This window comes from Athene cunicularia (assembly GCF_003259725.1).
Source record: "Athene cunicularia isolate RWA chromosome Z unlocalized genomic scaffold, athCun1 chrZ_part1, whole genome shotgun sequence".
Taxonomy (NCBI): Eukaryota; Metazoa; Chordata; class Aves; order Strigiformes; family Strigidae; genus Athene; species Athene cunicularia.
In genome coordinates, this window is record NW_020799142.1 from 31,032,135 (window position 1) to 31,053,391 (window position 21,257).

At 38.0% G+C, this 21,257-nt stretch overlaps 1 protein-coding gene across 2 annotated transcripts in view; it reads right to left on the reverse strand.

Annotated features, from left to right (window-relative positions):
- RIT2 (Ras like without CAAX 2) overlaps positions 1-21,257 on the reverse strand; it is a 173,950-nt gene that overhangs the window by 144,506 nt on the left and 8,187 nt on the right. Inside the window, exon 1 of one of the 2 annotated variants that reach the window (XM_026865585.1) lies at positions 12,133-12,155. The exons of the other annotated variant lie outside the window; for it this stretch is intronic. The gene's annotated coding sequence lies outside the window, so the exon portion shown is untranslated. Of the gene's footprint in view, positions 1-12,132; positions 12,156-21,257 lie in introns of those variants that run through there. 2 annotated transcript variants of the gene reach the window in all.

The window sequence follows — 21,257 nt, forward strand, 5'->3', positions numbered from 1 at the left end:
GAATATACTTACTTTCTACCTTTAATAAATGCAGATTAAGTGTGAATGTCTATGAAATACTGCTGCAGAGAGCTATAATGAAAATATAATTAATGATAATCTTTGTATGTGTCACAAAGTAAAAGATTCCATAGATTCTCCTGTAAAACCAAGGCTGAAGTCATACTTCGACAGTAGGATGCTGCCAATTTGCAACAAAACAGCACAAATTAGAAGTTTCACCTTTCCTTTTAAAGGAGAAGTAGCTTATAGACATTGGGCAATGTTCTCCTCTTAAAGAATAAAGGAAACTTATTACTAAATAATTCTTGTATAGGAATTTACTGCTCAGAAGCTGTCACTGTCCCTTTATGTTTTCAATAACTGTTGGACATTTTTCTGTAGTTGGCAAAGATTTAGTGCATTTCCCTTAGCTCCATGTTTCAGTTTCCCAAGTTTGACTTTTATCTGAGTTCAGTACCAACACCTCAGGCTGAGTCTTAGCACAATTAAGTCATGTGTGATTACTGAGACAATCTATCCAACACTAAAAATATTGCTGCATAAGGAGATGCTGCGTTTCTGACCACTGCTTTCTGAGCTTCTCCCAGTTGTGATACAAGAGGGAGGGGATTTAGTTGACTAATCCTGGACAGCACCCAAGGCTTGCCACATGGACTCCACATATAATCAAGTGAAACAAGCTTTTTTTTATGTATGATGACACTTGGTTTCACTGAACAGGTGATAAAATAGTTCTGCTGGATCACATGCAGGAATTCCTACTCTCTCCATTTGGGTGTAAAGGCTGTTAGATTAGGCTAGTTGTAAATAGCTATATTTTACAAACTTAAGTGAATACCGCATGGGTAAAATCCTGTGAAAAGAGCCACATATCACATTCCTTCCAACTCTTAACATTTTAAATATTCCCATAGCATCAACCCAAGAAATTAACTGAGAGAAACAGCTAAATGCCTGCTGGAGTATTACCACTGCCTTTTATGCTTAGTCTTAGAGCCTCCTTGTTCACTTTTTGACTCCTTCATCTGCTTGTTATACTTTGTCTATTATTTAGGTAAAATTTATTTGATTTTCTTTTTCAGACAGAATTCCTTGCACAACACAGCCCTAATACTTCATGGGAATTACACCAACGCAAAATAATCAGCAACAGCTATGATAAAAACACTGATATTAAGCTGAGGAAAGAACAGATAAATTCCCTGGGACTAAAGGTTCGGAGGAACCTGCAAGAACTAGAATGATTGATTTCCACACTGTAGGCTGATTACAGAAGGCCTGTCCTGGCTACAATTTCTTATAAACATAATGTAGCTATTTAACTTTAGGGAGGTTTTTTCTTGACAGAGGAAATTGGAAAAGGAGAAACAAAATCTATATATATGCAGCCACGGATATGAATTTAGAAGAATTATCAGGTTCATATACTATGAACCTAGTAGATATATCCTGTTAACGCTATACTGTTAACAGGAGTTTAATGAGGCGACAAATAGTTCCTTTTATTTCTATCACATTATTTGCTGCAAAATAGAGATACAACTATTGCCAGTACTGATGGAGTTGTTTAACCTGGAAGGGATAAAAGTTAAAACTGAAAAGAACATTGGTGGAGCAAATGAGTTGAAAGCTGCTAACACAAAACAGAAACTTTTAAAAATATATACATTTTAGGTGATTTTCTGCTACATTTTCCATTACATAATTAAATGATTTGTCCACCAGATATCAGGCCTAAGAAACATTGGCATAAACCTGTGGCATATATTTGAAATTGGTTGAACTGTGGTCCGGTTCTGGATCTTGGCAAGACCTAATTATGCAAAGTCTTCACTATTGAAATTATTCAACAAAATGCTAAAGAATTTAATTATGCAAGTATTCTAGCATGTGTTTAAGCAATTGTTTTCAGCAGGATTTAGATATACACTTATAGCTGACTGTATGTTTAATTGTTTTAGCGAGTTTGCTAAAGTTTCTAAGAGTTTTTAATCACTGAAAATAGGATCATAATATTTTTTATAGAATCACAGAATGGTTTGGTTTGGAATGGTCGTTAAATATAATCTAGTCCAACCCCCCTGACATGGCAGGGCCACCTTCCACCAGCCCAGGTTGCCCCAAGCCCCGTCCAACCTGGCCTTGAACCCTTCCAGGGAGGGGGCAGCCACAGCTTCTCTGGGCAGCCTGTGCCAGGGCCTCACCACCCTCACAGGGAACAATTTCTGCCTTAGGTCTCATCTAAATCTCCCCTCTGTCAGTTTGAAGTCATTACCCCTCATCCTGTCCCTGCCCCCTGATCCAGAGTCCCTTCCCCCTTTCCCGCAGCCCCTTTCAGCCCTGGGGGGCCGCTCTAAGCTCTCCCCGGAGCCTTCTCTTCTCCAGCTGAACCCTCCAACTCTCTCAGCCTGTCCTCACAGGGGGTGCTCCAGCCCCTGATCATCCTCATGGCCTCCTCTGGACAAACTCAAGCAGATCCATCTTATGTTGGTTCCCCCAGAGCTGGACACAGCACTGCAGGGGGGTCTTGTGAGAGTGGAATAGAGGGGGAGAATCCCCTCCCTCAACCTGCTGCCCACACTGCTCTGGGTACAGCCCAGGGTCCAGTTGGTTTTCTGGGATGCGAGTGCACATTGGTGAGTCATGCTGAGCTTGTTTTCAGCTACAGCCCCTTTCATTTTAAGGTAATTATTTTCAAACATTAAATACTGGACTAGGCAAAGTTTGAGGTTGTATACACTGGAAATTAGAATCCAGTCTTTTCAGGGTGAATTCAGTATTCCAGAAGGTCTTTCTGGTAAATGACTTTTTACATTGCTGCAGCATTTCCAGATAACGTGAACTTATTTTGTAGATAGAAAATCTTTTTGTATCTCCCATTACTAAGTGATGTTATTTTACTCAGCATAACATATGAATTAAATAACGATATAATTTCAGAAAGAATACTTGGCATCATTAGATCTGATAGCACGCTGAAAAACATTTCAAAATAAAGAGCTCACTGAATTAAGAAAATTATATTTCTGCATGCTATTTTGTTTTTATTTCTAACATAATCGCATCATGGGTGTTTGTAAGACCAAGATTTCACTTTTATATAACAACCCTTATACTAAAACACCCTCAGAAATATTAGAGACCATGATGTACAAACTCATAAGAAAAGAAATCCCGAGCGTGTTTTTGGTTTGTTGGCCACTTGATCAAACAGTAAACTTGGAGGGTTAGCCTAGTATTAGTAGGAAATACCTTCTAGAGTACGGAGATCTCTGCAAATCTGATGATTTAGGTATTCAGTACCAATCAGTGGCTTAGCATTTCAAAGGAATGGCTGGACTGGTGTTTGCTGACAATTCAAGAAACATATGGGGATCTTCTAATGTTCTGAGGTAGATGACTCAGGTCATATGCAGAACAGATGTACATAAGATTGTGTTCATATGGATACAAGTGATAGTTTTCCAGTGGGGTCCATGAACAATATAGTAAAATAAGGGTTTTTCTCTGCCTGTTACTGTGAATGTGTGTGTTTGTTATATACTCTTCCTTTATTAATAATATTTTCTTTTTCAGGAAAGAAATAAATTGACTCCTAATCTGTAAAATGACTAATTTTTAATAGAGTTTAAAAAACAAAGAATAAAAATCCTTCTTTCTTCTTCAAGAAGCCTACTACCCAAATATAAGATAACACAGAGTGCATAGTAAGAAATAAGTTGGTGGGAAAAATGAGGATATGACAGATTTTTAATGCCAGCAATATTATATCATACATCAGGAACCAGGAATGTCTCCATTTTATATATCATAGTTCATGCAAGATCTTGTGGCCCTAAGCCTCGTTGTGAAAACTGTGTTCCAATCTCAACTGTCTTTAAGAACATCAGTGATAAATAAATGACAAAATATATGACAACATGGCAAGTCTTTTGATGAATACCCTCAATATTTAAAATAGCTATACAAGATGACATATGCCAATGCTGATTCATTTTATCCTCCATCATTATTCTGTCAGGTTGTAGCACATCAGTCAATGCAGAAAAGATATATAGGAGCATTTTACAGGTGATCATATTGATCCGATTGATTGGCATATATAGAATCATTGACCATGTTATGTCTGATGGGTCAGCATTTGTCTGACTGTCAGCTTTATTGTGTATGTTATAGATGTGATTGAATCCTGGGGTATCTGAATTATAGTGAACATTGTGTGCTATACTTTGAGAAGACAAAACTGTAAAACAAAGTAGTGAAAAGTCAAACTAAGAAAATATTTCCCCTGTGTATTAGCAGCTCAGCATTTGCAAAGATAGATAGCATGTGTCTTGGATAAGTGCCCAAGCTGAAAACATGCCACTCTCGAGTTCTTGCAGTATAAGCAGTGAAGTGCAAGAAGGAAATTAAGAAATAAGAGTTATGCAGTCCAAATGCACACCAGTATATACGATGGTTACTGTTCCTAATGATCAGCTGTCTGTTTGGAAAAGGCTACAAGACAGAAAGATGTTGGCTGTTGGACTAGGAAGGCAGCATTTGCACTGTGCCTAGGAATAGCTGAGCCAATCTCTGTGCAGCACATAGCTGGATTTTCTTCCCTCCCTCTCCCCGAAGAATGTATGAATTTCCCCTTTCTGAGTGAACAAAGCAAACTCATTCTTTCTGTGTTTAGAGAGAACTCTACTCTCTGTAAACTGACCTACTTTACATTGTCTGCTCAGGTATGCCTCATAGTTTTCCCCTGGTTTAGCACAATATTAATCTGGGTTAGTGATGCTCCTACAGAATATCTCAGAAAGAAGAAAATAGTGTCAAAGATTCATGAACCTATAGAACAACAATTTCACAAAATTATTCCTCCCTGATCCTTCTAGATTTTAAACTTGTTATTAAAAATTACATGACCATTTAAATTACCAGTCAAGCTTTGCAACATCAAAGACATAAAATCTTCAAGTCCACAGAGCTACACAAGCTGAGAATAACTGCAGAGTTATAGATGGCCAAGATTTGAAAATGTGAGATAGATACCTCCATTTTAGGACACACATCATAAACCAGCAAGAAACATCATAAGATAACTAAGACAAACCATTTTCTGTTCTATAAAGAAATTGCTGTTTATGAGGGTGACAGGTTAAAATGATTGAAAACAGAAATTTTGACTCCTCTGCAATATTAGGAAATTTTAACCACGTACATATCTTCCAAAGGTGAGTCAGCTATGACAATTTATATAAGCTACATCTTATTTAAAACATATACATTTAATGTTTAGTGCACATGAGAGTTTTAAAAGATCATTTAATGTCCATTGTAAGAGATCTCCCAGTTCCTCCCTAGAAGTCTACTATGAATATACGCAGCATATTACTCTTAAGAACTGTAAAATCTACAGACAAATTTTCATACATTCATTTTACTTTCTCTTCCACAAGGTGAGTGAGTAGCTTTTTTTTTTTAGTGTACCTGAAATATCTTCACTGTAAGGGATATCCAAAGAGAAGACATAGATGATCATCTAGCAACAAAACATATTGTCTAGGATGAGTTAAATTCCTTAAGTTTCATTATCAGTCTTAGGATGTGGTATATTAGACATATGTACCTGTTTTCCTCACCCGAGGTATATTTAGAATTATAAAGCTATATAAACATTCTGTTTGGAAAATGTCTCAGGAAGAAGTTCAACACCCTGCTCAAAACAATAGCATTGTATACTTATACTCATTCTATAGACAACTGATTAAAAATCATGCAGTCTAGTTGCCAAGTATTATTCGTGAGTCATAGATGTCTTATAGATATATCCATTTAACAATTATTATAATTTCTGTTATAATTTGTTGTCACAAAGAATTTGGTTGAAAACAAAGTTAGAGAAATCATGAGTCTGAAAAAGTGAAAAACAACACTTAAGTATTGCCAATTAAAGACACTGCTTTATATCTTTACCTCAATATACAAAGTTAAGATATTTCAAAATAAAGGTGTAATTAAAAAGACATACAAGTAAGGTAGGTGCCTGAAGAAAGCAGAGATGCTCAGGCACTGTTTCAATAGATCTGTATTTGTAGAGCACTTCACTGAAGTCTTCAGAACCAAACAACACAAAATGTAAAGCTGTTTTCAAACACCAGGAGCTTACAGATGTCCACAGTTACACTCTGGACCAAAACGTCCAGGATACTACTCACAAGGCTAAGGAGTTGGTTATCCATGCCATGTCTGTCAGCAAGCTAAATTATCAGTGAGGAGAAAAAATAACATGTGGAAATTGCAGTACCACCCTCTTGACTCCTAAAAAACTAAAAAAAAAATTAATTTCCATAATAAAATTTAAAAAATAAAAAATAAGGATTTAAAGTGTGCCATCATTATAAAGAGTATCATCAGACAACATATGTGGGAAAAGCAGAAGATCAGGCCCAGTCAGCATGGGGTTATGAAAGGCAGGTCCTGACGGACAGACCTGATCTCCTCCTACGACAGGGCGACCTGCTTATGGGATGAGGGAAAGGCTGTGGGTGTTGTCTACCTTGACTTTAGCAAGGCCTTTGACACCGTTTCCCACAACATTCTCCTGTTGAAACTGGCTGCTCGTGGCTTGGATGGGCACACGCTTCGCTGGGTAAAAACTGTCTGGATGTCCGGGCCCAGAGAGTTGTGGTGAAGGGAGTTAAATCCAGTTGGCGGCCGGTCACGAGTGGTGTCCCCCAGGGCTGGGTGTTGGGGCCACTCCTGTTTAACATCTTTACTGATGACCCAGAGGAGGGGATCGAGGGCCCCCTCAGTCAGTTTGCAGGTGACACCCAGCTGGGTGGGAGTGTTGATCTGCTCGAGGGCAGGGAGGCTCTGCAGAGAGACCTGGCCAGGCTGGAGCCATGGGCTGAGCCCAACTGGGGGAGTTTCACTGAGGGCAAATGCCGGGGGGCTGCCCTTGGGCCACAACAACCCCCAGCAGGGCTACAGGCCTGGGGAGGAGTGGCTGGAGAGCTGCCAGTCAGAGAGGGACTGGTGGGTGATTGACAGCCGGCTGAACAGGAGCCAGCAGTGTGCCCAGGGGCCAAGAAGGCCAATGGCATCCTGGCTTGTGTCAGCACTGGTGTGGCCAGCAGGGACAGGGAAGGGATCTGAGCCCTGGGCTCGGCACTAGGGAGGCCGCCCCTCGATTCCTGGGTTCAGTGTTGGGCCCCTCACCCCAAAAAGGCCATTGAGTGACTCGAGCGTGTCCAGAGAAGGGCAACGGAGCTGGGGCAGGGTCTGGAGCACAGGTCTTCTGGGGAGCGGCTGGGGGAACTGGGGGGGTTCAGTCTGGAGAAGAGGAGGCTGAGGGGAGACCTCATCGCCCTCTACAGCTCCCTGACAGGAGGGTACAGAGAGGGGGGATGAGTCTCTTTAACCAAGTCATAATTGATAGGACAAGAGGTAATGTCCTCAAGTTGCACTACAGAAGGTTTAGACTGGATATTAGGAAGCATTTCTTTCCAGAAGGGGTTGTTTGGCATTGGAATGGGCTGCCCCGGGAGGTGGTGGAGTCCCCGTGCCTGGAGGGGTTTAAGAGTAGAGTCGATACAGCACTGAGGGATGTGGTCTAGTTAGGAACAGTTTATGTTAGGTTAATTTTTGGACTGGGTGGTCTTCAAGGTCTTCTCCAACCTAGACGATTCTGTGATCCTGTGATACAAGGATAATCATTGATTTAAATATTGAACATGTGTCATCTCTTCTCCCAAAGACAGTACCTGCACAAAAGTCTCTTAAGTGCTTAATATAAGTGGACTTTATATTCCATCCAAAGCCAAAAGCAGGATGTTTTGATCCTAATGGACACATGGAAGGAAGTGCTCCCTCTTCTTAGCCACTGCTATTACAGGTGAGATATTTGTTTGCTATGTGAATACTAGAGCAATACTAGCCCTTTTTTTTAAAAAGATATTCTTATTTTCAAATCTCTATTCTTATGTGTTCTGGTTCAGTCAGGATAGGGTTAAGTTTCCCCATCAGAGAGGGACAAGGGTTCTCCAGACAGGTTAGTCATACCATGCTGACATCAGGTCCGGCGTGGCAGCACGGGAAGCTTTTTCCTTTGTGGCTTTTGTTGCGGGAAGCACGTGGAGCAGGCTGTCTATGTTCACTGCAGTATTTCTCTGTATATCTCTTGTCTTGTTTATTGTTGTTATCATTGCTACTGTTGTTGTTCAGATTGCTTATTACACTGCTGTATTAAATTTCTCCTTATTTTAACCCAGGGTTTGTGCCCTACTTGTGTCCGAGGGTGGGGGAGGTACAACGGCGTGGTCTCTGGTGCCAGCAGGGCCTAAATCAACACATTATGTTCAACAGTCCCATTCCAATTTTCTACTCCCCTTTCTCCTACCATTATTTTCATTGGAAAAAGAAGGGAAAAGCAATTCATGTTTTCATAAAGTCTAAGACTACAGTTGACCATCTATTCTAAATTTCAGAGAATTGACAGTGGACTTCTTAGTATAGAAACTACACATTAAATTGGTGGCAGCTTATTTAAAACATTCATGGTTGTTTAATGAATGAAAGCTGTTTCCTTGTATGACATCCATTCTGATAGAAGATAACACCTCACAGTAACGCTTTATCCAAAGCCTGTTGGAATATACAGGGTTTTTTTTCCACCGATTCATTAGATTTTGAATAAGGACACAACAGTCCAGTTCAAGAAATACCAAAACACCATCTCTAAGCCAACACAAAATATGCCTAGAAATCAGTACTTTTCTAGGTAGAGAAAGACATCTGAATCTGAACCTAAAACCTTTTAAAATATTAAATGTACTTCCATGATGTTACCCTTCAAAATGAATTATCGGTGACTGAATTGCCATTTTCTTCTGTTGCTGTGTTCTCAAAGCAGACAAATTTTACTATTCTTACATCCAAGTACTTATACCAAGCTGAGGTTCTTCAACATTTTTATACAACTAATAAAGAAAGAGAAATTAGTCTTTTGAAGATCATTGAATTTCACATAAACCTGAAACTTGTTTCCTGTCTGGTGTCAGTGTACAAAGGACAATAACAAAATCCTGTGATATTTCCGTTGTATATTTACTACTGCATGTGAAAAACTCTTGAGAACTGAGGAAAGATTAAGAGTAATTATATTAGTAAAATTTCTTGTGTAGTTAAATACAGAGAATGTGACCATTACTTCTTCAGTGCAGGAAAGTTGACAAAAACCTCCTTACCATCTTTAGCTGGCTTTGAAGTGCAACATGTTAACTACAAGTTTATGTAACAGAAAAACTTCTCAGATGTTCAGTCAAACTGATCCAGCCATTCACATCATATTCGGAAGAGCACAGTCACCTTTTCTATTTGTTTTTTAACATAGAGAGTCATATTATTGATTCTTTAGATTATTTCTTTAAAAGAATAATTTCATAGTTTGGTGTTTTGGTTTTTTTTGTGGTTTTTTTTTTTCCTTCCTTTGAAAGTCTGATATTCTCAAGTGGATAATGATAAGACAAGTGCACAGTGTATTTTTATGCATTTTGCAATTACTTAATCGATTTTTGTAAAGAACTGATTTTAGAGCAAATGTGTATTGGTTTTGAAATGTACAACATTTATCAGAGATTGGGTTTTAGTTTATTTTTATATATTTCCAGAGACTTGACAGTAGTAATCTCTATCTCATAAAGGGGCCTTCTTGATGTTAATGTTCCCCACATGTTTTGTAGCTGTATCATTATCCTATGAAATGGGATTTGGAGCAGCCGCCTTCTGCTTTCAGTCAGGAGGCGTGCAAAGGCCAGGTGGTTGAAAGTCTTTTTGCAGCCTTCCGGAAACTCATATAGTCACTCTGTTTAACAGCACACATACCTGAATCTCATTCAGTTATCTTTTTGCTAATAGCTTTATCTGGTGACAAGGGTCAGGAAGAAATGTTGATACTTTTCTCAATACTACTCCCATTTTAAAAGGCCTCATCTTTTCCATGTTTTTTCAGCATTTCTTCCTGAGCTCTGGGTATACAATGAATGTCAAAGTCTGATAAGTTTGACCAGGGGTAAATATAGAAAACGAGTCAGGGTAATCCCTATGAATGGTCAAATAGACGCTGTAGAGCAAGAAATTCAACATTTAAATCTGTTGAATTTATACTTATATCAATTTAATTTATATAATTTAATTTTAAGATTGGGTCTAATGGAGGACTAGAGACTGAATTCTTGACTCTGTAAGAAGATCCCTCTTGGCTGACTCTTTCAAGGGATGAGAGGCCTTGCAGAGGGATCTAGAGAGAGACTGGAGCACTGGACAATCATCAATGGCATAAAATTTAACAAGAACAAATGACTGATTCTACACCTTGGACACAAGTATAAACTGGGAGAGGAGTGGCTTGAGAGCTGTCCTACAGAAAGGGATCTAAGCGTTCCAATTGACAGCATGCTCCATGAGAGTCCGCAGTGTGCTCTGGCAGCCAAGAGGGCAAAATCACACTGGAGAGCATCAAACACAGTCAAGAAATTAATTGACAATATTGATCTACCTTTGAGAACTCAAATAGAGAAAACATATCTTCACATACAGACAGACCTTCAAACATAAATCATCGTATAGAAACCTGAATCTGTATTACCCATCTCACTGGTATGGCTAGGGATATTCCGTTTTAGAGTCTATCATATGTAAAGAAAGTGACAGACACAACATCATATCACTCTGCTTTTGAAAATCTTGTCACTTGGTGGAGTATTCGTTTGCATTTGATAAGGCCTTCCTGCACAAGTCTGTCCAAGACTGTGAAATTTTAGTGGGATATCGCTCATGCTAACCACAGCACTGGTCAGGGAAGACTGGAATTGATCTGTAATGTCACTAATGCAACTGCATAAATTCATGCAAGCCCCTGAGCTGACACATAAAGAGCATTGCTTCCTCCTCCCTGATGCATGCAAAGCACATGTAAAGGTCAATTACGTTCCAATAAATCACTCTCAGAAGACTTATAGAAATCTTGGTGTTTGTGAATAAAAAACATGCAGAAACACATACATGAAGAAAATAAGCAGATTACATTAATTCTTAGAAAGCGTTAGAGATGTAGCTTGAGGAAAAAAAACAAAAAACCACAAAAAAACAAACAAACAAACAAACAAAAACCCACAAAAATCCCCAAAACACATGACAGGAACTGTCCTAAATTACAGTGACACAAGCATCGTATTATCACATAGCTTTTGAAATGTAAAGAGAAAATGCCTCTTCTTTGCACAGTAGAAAGAATCTGAAAATATTTATCTGCTTAACCTGAATATATTAAGACAGAGAAGCATGGACAAAGAGGTGAAATAATGAGAGTCTAGGAATAAGGAGGTGCGTGATTTGTGTTCCCTTACCTCAGTTATGCACCACATGTTCAGCCCTGACACATGTGCACTAGCTATTTACTCATATTGCACCAGATGACTCAACTACTTGTTTTCAGGAAAGCAATTTGTTCAACTCAATTACTGTAGTCAGCCACTAGATAGTTTAAATTACATATCATCTGTCTCTTATGCAAAGTTCTCACTTCATTTGTCTCTTTGATTGTTTCAGATGCCACTTTGCCGTACAGGAGATAACATAAAAGGCATCAGACATAATTTATCAAATATCACAATTTCTAGGTCTGATGATGTGCAAATTGGTCTCCCATTCAGAGAGAAAAAAGGCAATCTTGGGGATGAAACTCTGTCCTTCAACTTAGTTCTTAGCTCTGTATTCAGTTCTTGGACCTAATAATGGCTGATTGTATAGTTTTCATTTCAGATTCTCCAAAGTATCTACAGTCATACACTACCTCAGTACTTGTAGTTGAAAACTGGCAAAAAAAATGAATCTCAACTGCAAGTTTAGAGAGAAGTACACATTACAGAGCCATTCAGCTTGTGGAAGATCAAATTTTAGCGTAGATGAGTAGGTATGATAATAAATAAAAGTATAGTGATGCCAAGACAGGATGGAATTCATTTATCCGAGTAAGAAATGAGTTTAAAATGGGAATTTTCTTTAAAAAGAAAATGGTTGTTGATATAGGTATGTGTAGATATATTTCTGGAAATTTAGTACATAGTATTAAGTGGTACTTACTGTCAGGGCAGAAATAAATTCCTTTCCACAACACACTCCCTTAGGTGACTTACTTTTTGTCATATACTTAGATAATTCAGCTTTGTAACACATTATCTTTGCTTTTGTGTGAGAAAATGGAGACAGGCAGTTGTACTTGCTCTCTCCACAGAAATGTCAGAATTCCTATACCCCATAAGTTTTCTGCTCTCTAGAGGAATTAATTGGCCCGAATCCAAAGGGAAAGAAATATCATAAACTACAAAGTATTTGTTGTCTTCGGATGAATTTTTCATGCCCTTGGATCAGTGACCGTGATGAATCAAGTGACACAGAACAAGAGATCAATCAAGAACAAGTGCCAGCGAAAGTGAGAAGCACAGCAGACAAAGTGATATCGATGTCAGAAGATATGTCTGCACCATGAAACACTGACTCATCTTTCACCAAAATCTCTAAATATGGTGATACCATTTTGAGACTGTTGACATAACATGCTTCAGTGAAGCTGTGAATATCAAGTACCTATCTGGTAAGATCTGCCTGAATGCAAGCAAAGCAAAGCCTTGCACGCTGTCAGCTACCTTCAATCTTATATTATTATATTTCTGGGAAACTTAGCTACCCTGTGATTAAAAATAGTCCTTACAGAGATGTAGTCTGTGATGGTGCTTCTACCTTATGAGATTCTTAAAAGAATTTGAATTACATATATTTTATAAAGTATTCTAGAAAAATCTAAGGTACTGGCTGTAAACAAAATTAACACTTTCTAAACAGTAAGTGACTCACAGTTTGGTCATGTGTAGAAGCTAAAATTTTCAGTTGGAAAATGGATGAAAAGAAGATTGCAGGACAGCTTACTGTCCAGTAATTGCTTACTGTTTACTTCACTGAAAAGAAAAAGGTAATAAATCTAACTTGTCTTAATAAAAGCAAAGCATAATTGGAAGCTTCACCTCTGGGCATGTTAAAGGTTATTGTATTAGAACAGGGAACTCCAAAGTTAAATTCATCAGTCTGCATGAGCTGAAAGAAGCTAGCTTTTTAGAAGGGTGACTGAAAATTCTCACGCACACAGTGGATTAAGGTCTGAGAAAGACACACACCATGATGACCACCGGATTATGAATTTTTAGTTTAAAGGGAAGCATTATTATCACTGAAAGTATAGATTATTTTAATAGATTAAAACTACCTTCAGAACAAATTTAAGTGAAGCAATCATATAGAACTTGTATAAAAAAAAAAAAGAATAAACATTGATAAATTCTGCAATAAAGGAACTGGTGCTAAATAATACAATTTATTATGTTCAGGAACTCTCCACATCAACCACAGCCACCCCTGCCAAAATTCAGGCTATTCCCACCTATCCTTTGACAACTAGTCATCCTATAGTTGCCTAGTCATTCAGGCTTGTCTCAAAAAATGGAAAGCATTAAGTATCCAGGATTGTGCACCTCACTCCACCAACCAGAGAGAGTGCCTACATGTCTAGACTCAGATAAACTGAAATTAGGCAAGACAAATTTCGGCATTAGTACTTAAATTTTTCCCCACAGAGTGTCCTGGATGTTTCTTTCTGTCATATCCCAGAGCTACCTGAATCTTGAACACCTAACTAGATGTTCCACATTTAAGGCCATCAAGGTATAAAATAAACTATTATTTCTCTTTTGGAATTTTAGTTTGGGAGAAATTCTCAGAGAAGAGGAATACTGGGCCTTGTCCAAAACACTTCCAAGAAGCAGCTGGCTGTGCCTCCCCATCTGCTCAACAATTCAATAGCTCTAGCAAGTAGGCATTCACAGTTCCTTTTCTGTTCGAGGACACATGCATTAATTTTGCCGATTGCTTAGTTTACAAAATGCATTATAGACTCTCTTTCTTTTAATTGTTATGTCTAGTTGTAACATCTTCAGAGAATTTCTCTTAGTGGTTATCACATTTATCTTAATTTGCTTATTCAGATGACACAGGCTGTGAAGAAATTGTTGGATAAAGTTCAAAGAACGTGTCACCTGGCACCACAGATTCTGCTGCACATGATGACCACAGGGTGGCTTAAGTATCTGCTGAGATGTATCATATAATAAATTTTTAAAAGTATTCTACATTTGAAAGTCAGAAAGCTTCTTACATACAAAGGCAGGCAAATATCTCTGGTCTCATTTTACATATGGGAAACAAGCAGAGAAGTAGGATTTACACTAGACCACAAACCAGTATAAAATATGGAAATCAGACAGAAGGCTAAGATTCTATGTTCCAGTGCAAGTTTTTTACAATTAGATGATCAGCAGCAACACGACCCCATGTTCCAGTGTCAGGGGATTAGGAAGCTTAGATCAGAAACATATTTACATTTACTCATGTATTATGCTTGCAATATCTTTCTGGTTTCCACCAGCATATGCATCAGCTGCCACAATAACAATACCAGTGGTTTAATTGCTATACATCATGCAGCTTAAATTTATTTCTATTTAAAAGTAAGTGATAAGATCATTAATCATACAGAATTATGTATTTAAAAACCACAAATTAAAACCCAGCCACAGATCTATGGCTCCCTGGGGACTACTAGTTCACTCAAACTTTTTGTGTCTTTTGAAGTCCCAAAACCTAACAAATAGATATGATGTTTAAACAAAGATGGTGACAGGGGAAACAACTCAGAAATACACAGCCTTCAACTACAGTTGTTAGAAGAAATTATGAAGAATATAAATTTATTTTTTATTTTTATAATATTTTGTTGCATTTATGTCTATGAAATCAGACACAGGAAAGAAAGACAATACCTCATCTACCTTTAATAACCGTCACTTCAGTCAGTCTTGTCCACTGTACTTCGATATTAACCTCTGTGATTGGTAAGAACATGCTAACAATCTTTGGACATCACCGTTCAGAACTGGCTGTTCCCTGTTGCAGAGCAGATCTAAAGATTTGCCAAGAATCCTGACAAGGCCAAGAAACTTCAACAATAGCACCTGGGCATTGAGAACTACAGCCCATACCGCAGAGATGCCGAGAGCTGCGGTGTGAAGGCAGCACTGCCGTCCTACTCCAGCATGTATCCTGCGTGGCACTAAGACTGCTGCTGACCCACGACACTCTCAGCTGCGCTGCAACCACGTCTATATTCTGCATGTGGTTGATATTGTCTCAGAGTTACTGAGCTGTCATAGAAGAGCTTCAAAAGCAATTTGGCTTCCCAGACTCCATTTCCAAATACTGTGTTGTATGGAGAAATCTGAGACTGAGAACTGAAGACCTGGTGTGGAGGATTACTGCAACACTGGCCAGGGCTGAGCTGCAGCATGGACTTCAACATATTCCTTCCAGGAAAGACATTCAATTCTCCTTGGAACTGTCGGTACTTTAGCAGTAGCGCCAAATCTTAGGGATACTGACCTACCTTTTGCCAACGATGATTTACCGATGTTATAAATATGACATCCTTCATTTCATGTGCAAAAAACGTAGCATGCCATGAACTTCTTCCCATGTGACAAAACTCCAAGAACTCTGTAAGTACCTTAGTACCAGACTGTAAAACTCATCTGGATTCAGCGCTGGCATTCCCCAGGAGCATGTGAGACAGCTGGATGGCAAATAATTCTAAACCACAGTGTGTTCACTGTAGAGATGGCCTACAAGTCTGTGACTGAACCCGTGTTGGTAACACCGATGTTTTGGCTATTGCTGAACAGAGCTTGCAGAGCATCAAGGCTTTTTCTTTTCCCTACTCTGCCCCCAGCAAGTAGGCTAGGGGTAGGCAAGAAACTGGGATGAGACACAGCTGATCCAAACTGAGCACAGAGATATCCTGTATCATATGATGTCATGTTCAGTAAAAAAAAAAAAAAAAAAAAAAAAAAAAAAGCTCAAGGGAAGTAGGAGAAGGCAGGGACATGAATGGTTATGGTACTTGTATTCCTGAGTAACCGTTGTGTGTGCTGAGGCCCTGATTTTCAGGAAGAGGCTAAAAATCTGTCTGCTTATGGGAAGGAGTAAATAAATTATTTTTCTTTGCTTCCATGTACAGCTTTTTCTTCAGCTATTAAACTGTGATCTAGACCCACAACTCTTTATGTCTTCTTTCTTTCCTGTAGAAGAGGTGAGGGAGCAAGAGGCTGGGTGGGTGTTTGGCTGTTGCCTGGGGTCAAGACGCCACAATAACTCACCCAAAGACTTATGTCTTAAACTTCAGAAACTTCTTTGTAACTCAGGAACATTTATCTTGTTAGCTCTTTTCTTCCATAATATATCAAAATCAAACCACATTTGAGGTTCTTTGTCCTTCAATTCTGTTATAAATTCTATTATAATATTTGCCGGACACAAGACTATTTGATACTTCTCCCCAAAACTACAGAAATTACTACAGTAATTCCTGGATTTTCCTCTCTCTCTGCTCTATTCTGTTTAACCATGCACTGTTTTAATAATTTTAATGCAGATATTTGAGCAGGTAGGGCAGAAAATAGAGGTCAAGACATCCTATGGTAATCTCAAAGAGTCAGTCAAGAACAAATGCAGATTTCTTTCAGCTGCATAATTTTTCCTGTTTCCTTTCCCTCCCCACCTAATCCAGTGTGAGTGTCTTCCCCATTAAAATGCATTCATTTGGATGGAACTCAGTATAAGGAAAAAAAAAAAAAAAAAAAAAAAAACTTTCTGCTCTACTGCTAAGGTCAAGCAAAGAGTCTGCGTTCAGCTGCCAGTTTTCTTTATGATATGTGAGGCAGCACAGAACACAAATTGCATTTCCACTCTTTCTTCATCTCCTCTTTTAAATGCCACAATACTGACAGTAATCACTGAGCTGAACAGATATGACACAGGAGACACTGATGGAACAAATAAGGCGCATCCTATCTTTGGTTTCCACTGTTAAAGTAAACAAATATGTATTTTGTTATCAGTTTAGCTAGAGATGGTATTGAAGATAGGTAAGTTTTAAACACTGTGTCATTGTGGGAAACTCATCATATGTTAAACATCCTGATATTAGTATAAATATAGAAATAGAGATATAAAAAATTCAAAAAAGGAACCGAAAACCTGTTTCACAATAGATTATCAGTCTCAGACCTTCAACACTGACATATTCCTGGTAAAATATTTTATTAGTTGGAAAAGCACTTTAAATAATTCTATTAGAAAGATAAAATGAATTTTGAAAGAGAGCATGGGCTCCACACACCGTACTAACATAAACAGGTGATATTTTACTTTTCCCACATCCCTAAAAAATTCTACCATATGGTCAAAGGGAGAGCCTGCAAGAAAAAAAGAGAAAAGTGGGAGGAAGGAATTAGAACTCAGAAGCAAGTAATTCTATCACCAACTTCTTAATGATTTTTTAGCAACATGTTATGCACTGAACCTGAAAATAATTATTCATGGTATTTGTCTGTTGCATTGAACTTGAACTGTGAGTCAGGGGAGCCTTTGATTCCCTCAAGAACTTTCATCACAGTGCAAGCTGGTATTGTCTAGCTACTTTATTTCCTGAGCAATCATGTCAACTACAGCCCATCTAATCTCTTCCCAGTCCACATCCTACTATTTGTTGTGACTAAATTAACATTGGTGGTGCTAAAGATACTCCCATGACTTCCAACTCTGTGAAGTATTCACTGCCTACAATTTTTATCAACATCATCTGAGATACTGAGAGACAGGAAAGAAAGAGTTAAAAATTTATTGGCACGAAAATTTTAATTAGTGAATTTTCCTGCTTATAAACAAGAAGAAATATACTTCATTAACAAGATTATTAATGTATTTTAATTATACCACCTTAAAGTATCCCAACATATAAACTGGTTTAACTAGTACTTGAAACTTAATATGATGATATTTATCCAGCAGGTACAGTGATGCTTTAGAAACATATGGTACAGCTTTGTAAACTAGTTTTATCCATAATTCTTTTTATGTAAATGACTTTGAGGAATAAAGGCTTTCAATCACCAAATAATTCTATTCTTTAGACATATTGTCACTGTCAATCAATAGAAGTGGTTATCTCACTGGGTTCTGCAGAGCTTTGTGTTGTTCTTTGAATAACGTTGGCACCAACAACTATTTTCCTTAAAGAGTGAAAATTTGTGTTACTTTGCACTTACAAATATATCTCACATGAGTATATTTCAATGATATGTGTATTTAAATCTGTTTATAGTCACTGGCATTTTGTTTTGATTTGTCTTCATAATGCCATTTGTCCATATTTGATTATAGGGAGGAAGCTATTCCTTTATAGGCATGTTTGATGAGCAGTAAAAGCTAGGAAATATGACTGAAGGTAACAGCTGGGTCACAAAGAGAATACTTATATAGATACAGATAATTTTGCTTTGCACTCTGATATAATATTTTTCCTAGATTGGGAGAAAAGAACTTGATTATATTTCCTGGTACTGCGTGAAATGTAACTCCAGTACCACTGTGATTCTTTTTGTTTGTTTGTTTGTTTTGGGGTTTTGTTTTTTTTTTTTGTTTGTTTGGGTTTTTTGGGGTTTTTTGAGATTTTTGTGTGTGGATGGATGTAATACTTCAAGGAACAGACAATAGTCCGACAAATGCTGCGCCTCCCACTGAGGTATTGCTAAGGCTGGGGCCCACAAACTCCCCACACTTTCGGATGACTGTAAGAACACTACACAGGAGAAGCATGGCTTTGCCTAGCACTCCATAAATTTATGTAAATATTTTAATTTACACATCCTTGTTCATGGCTGAGGAAAGCTTCTAAAGCACCTGAAGAGTTGGGAAAAAAAAAAAAAAAAAAAAGGGCTATGCCTAGAAGATTTATGCTGTTGCCTCTCCAGCTTCATACTCTAAAAAGCCAATGGGTGAGAAACATAGGATAAGAAGTTACAGAGACAGGAGAAATATGAACTAATGTGACATTTTGGCCACCAGTACCTGCAGGAGGTGTTGGGGTATGACCACAGGCCAGTAGTAACTAGACGGATAAGCACAATCAAAGGACAGCATCTGAAACCAATGCTCTTCAAAGTAAGAACTACTGCCCTTTCCTTCTATCCCTTTACTCCCTTACTATTGATTTAACTCATATTTGTCTAGTTTTCTGTTCTCAGTCTTTTTCTATGCCCCTGTTTTTTCTAAATTCTTGTTATCTCTCCTCAGTTGTTCACCTCTGCTACATTTCCCCTTCCCACAGCTCATTTTGCTTCTTCATTTTTTTGTTTTTTTTTTTTCCTAACCACTTCCCCACCCTCAAATATCACAGCCAATTGTCATTAAGAGCATGTTATCTTAAAAAAAAAAAAAAAAAAAAAAAAAAAAAAGTGTAAGTTTATATGATTTAGTAACTGATGTTATGTCAGACATTTAATAATTTGTATCTTGGTCAATTTTCATGGAGGAAAGATTTAAAAAATGGGTCTTTTGACTTCCACTTTTATAAAGACAGATGAGTAAACAAAGTACCCATTGAGAGAGAGACTACGATGCAAATTCACAGCTATTACTAGACACTGGAAAATGCACTGAAACTCTTGTAAGTGAAAGAAAGGCATAGGAAACAAGGTTTCTGGAGCTCTTGGGAGGCTATTTGATTACTGTGATAGATTGTTCTTTTTTCTCCTCTATTCCCAGCAGAGAAATAAAGTGTCTCTAGAGCATATCTACAAGCATAATGAGACCTCATGAGGCCCAGGAATACTTTTTGGCTGTAAGCAGTGGTAGATACTGTACAAAGCAGACCTCAAGGATACGGGGTGTGATGTGAACAGATCACCCCATCACCAGGCAACTCAGGGAAGATTATTCACTATGTATAAAACGTCTAACATTACTTTTTATTCAAACCAAGAAAGAAACATTATTTCTATTTAAGAAATTCCCCCGCCCCCCCCCAAAAAAAAAAAAAAAAAAAAAAAAAAAAAAGAAAACAAAACAAACCTTTAGAGAATAGGAAACTTTCCAGCCTGCCTGGCATTCTGCATGATTTAAGAAAGTAGAGTTCTGCTGATTTGAAACAATCAAGATTTTGCCAATCATTAGGTTTTGGTTTTGAACATTCTAAGTAAAAATCTGAAACAATGGTACATATTTTGCAAGCTGAAAAAATGGCATTTCTGTAAAGACAGTGCAGATCCTGTTCAGCAGGTAAGAGTTCAGTATAACACAAGAAGTTGTCATGCAGTTGTGGACTGGTGAAGTTACTAAGGAATCACAAGATCTGACAGAGAATATGAATTTCAGCTAGGGTTCCTTTATTTTGTGCCTGTGAAAATGGACGACAACTGCTGAAGTACAAAACTGCATAGTACTTCTATAAGATTGCAAGAAATGAAATTAAACAGTTCTTCTAGTAACTGTAGTCGACCTAGGTTAGAGAAGAACCACATGCAGCAGTCAGTTGAATACAGATTTTACTTTGCAAAAGATTATAAAATAAAATTTTAACATATTTGGGCCCACCATCGCATCCCCTGAAATAACTAATTTAGTTCTTCATTTTTATCTGAATGAAAAGAGGAAAGGAAAGGAAAGGAAAGGAAAGGAAAGGAAAGGAAAGGAAAGGAAAGGAAAGGAAAGGAAAGGAAAGGAAAGGAAAGGAAAGGAAAGGAAAGGAAAGGAAAGGAAAGGAAAGGAAAGGAAAGGAAAGGAAAGGAAAGGAAAGGAAAGGAAAGGAAAGGAAAGGAAAGGAAAGGAAAGGAAAGGAAAGGAAAGGAAAGGAAAGGAAAGGAAAGGAAAGGAAAGGAAAGGAAAGGAAAGGAAAGGAAAGGAAAGGAAAGGAAAGGAAAGGAAAGGAAAGGAAAGGAAAGGAAAGGAAAGGAAAGGAAAGGAAAGGAAAGGAAAGGAAAGGAAAGGAAAGGAAAGGAAAGGAAAGGAAAGGAAAGGAAAGGAAAGGAAAGGAAAGGAAAGGAAAGGAAAGGAAAGGAAAGGAAAGGAAAGGAAAGGAAAGGAAAGGAAAGGAAAGGAAAGGAAAGGAAAGGAAAGGAAAGGAAAGGAAAGGAAAGGAAAGGAAAGGAAAGGAAAGGAAAGGAAAGGAAAGGAAAGGAAAGGAAAGGAAAGGAAAGGAAAGGAAAGGAAAGGAAAGGAAAGGAAAGGAAAGGAAAGGAAAGGAAAGGAAAGGAAAGGAAAGGAAAGGA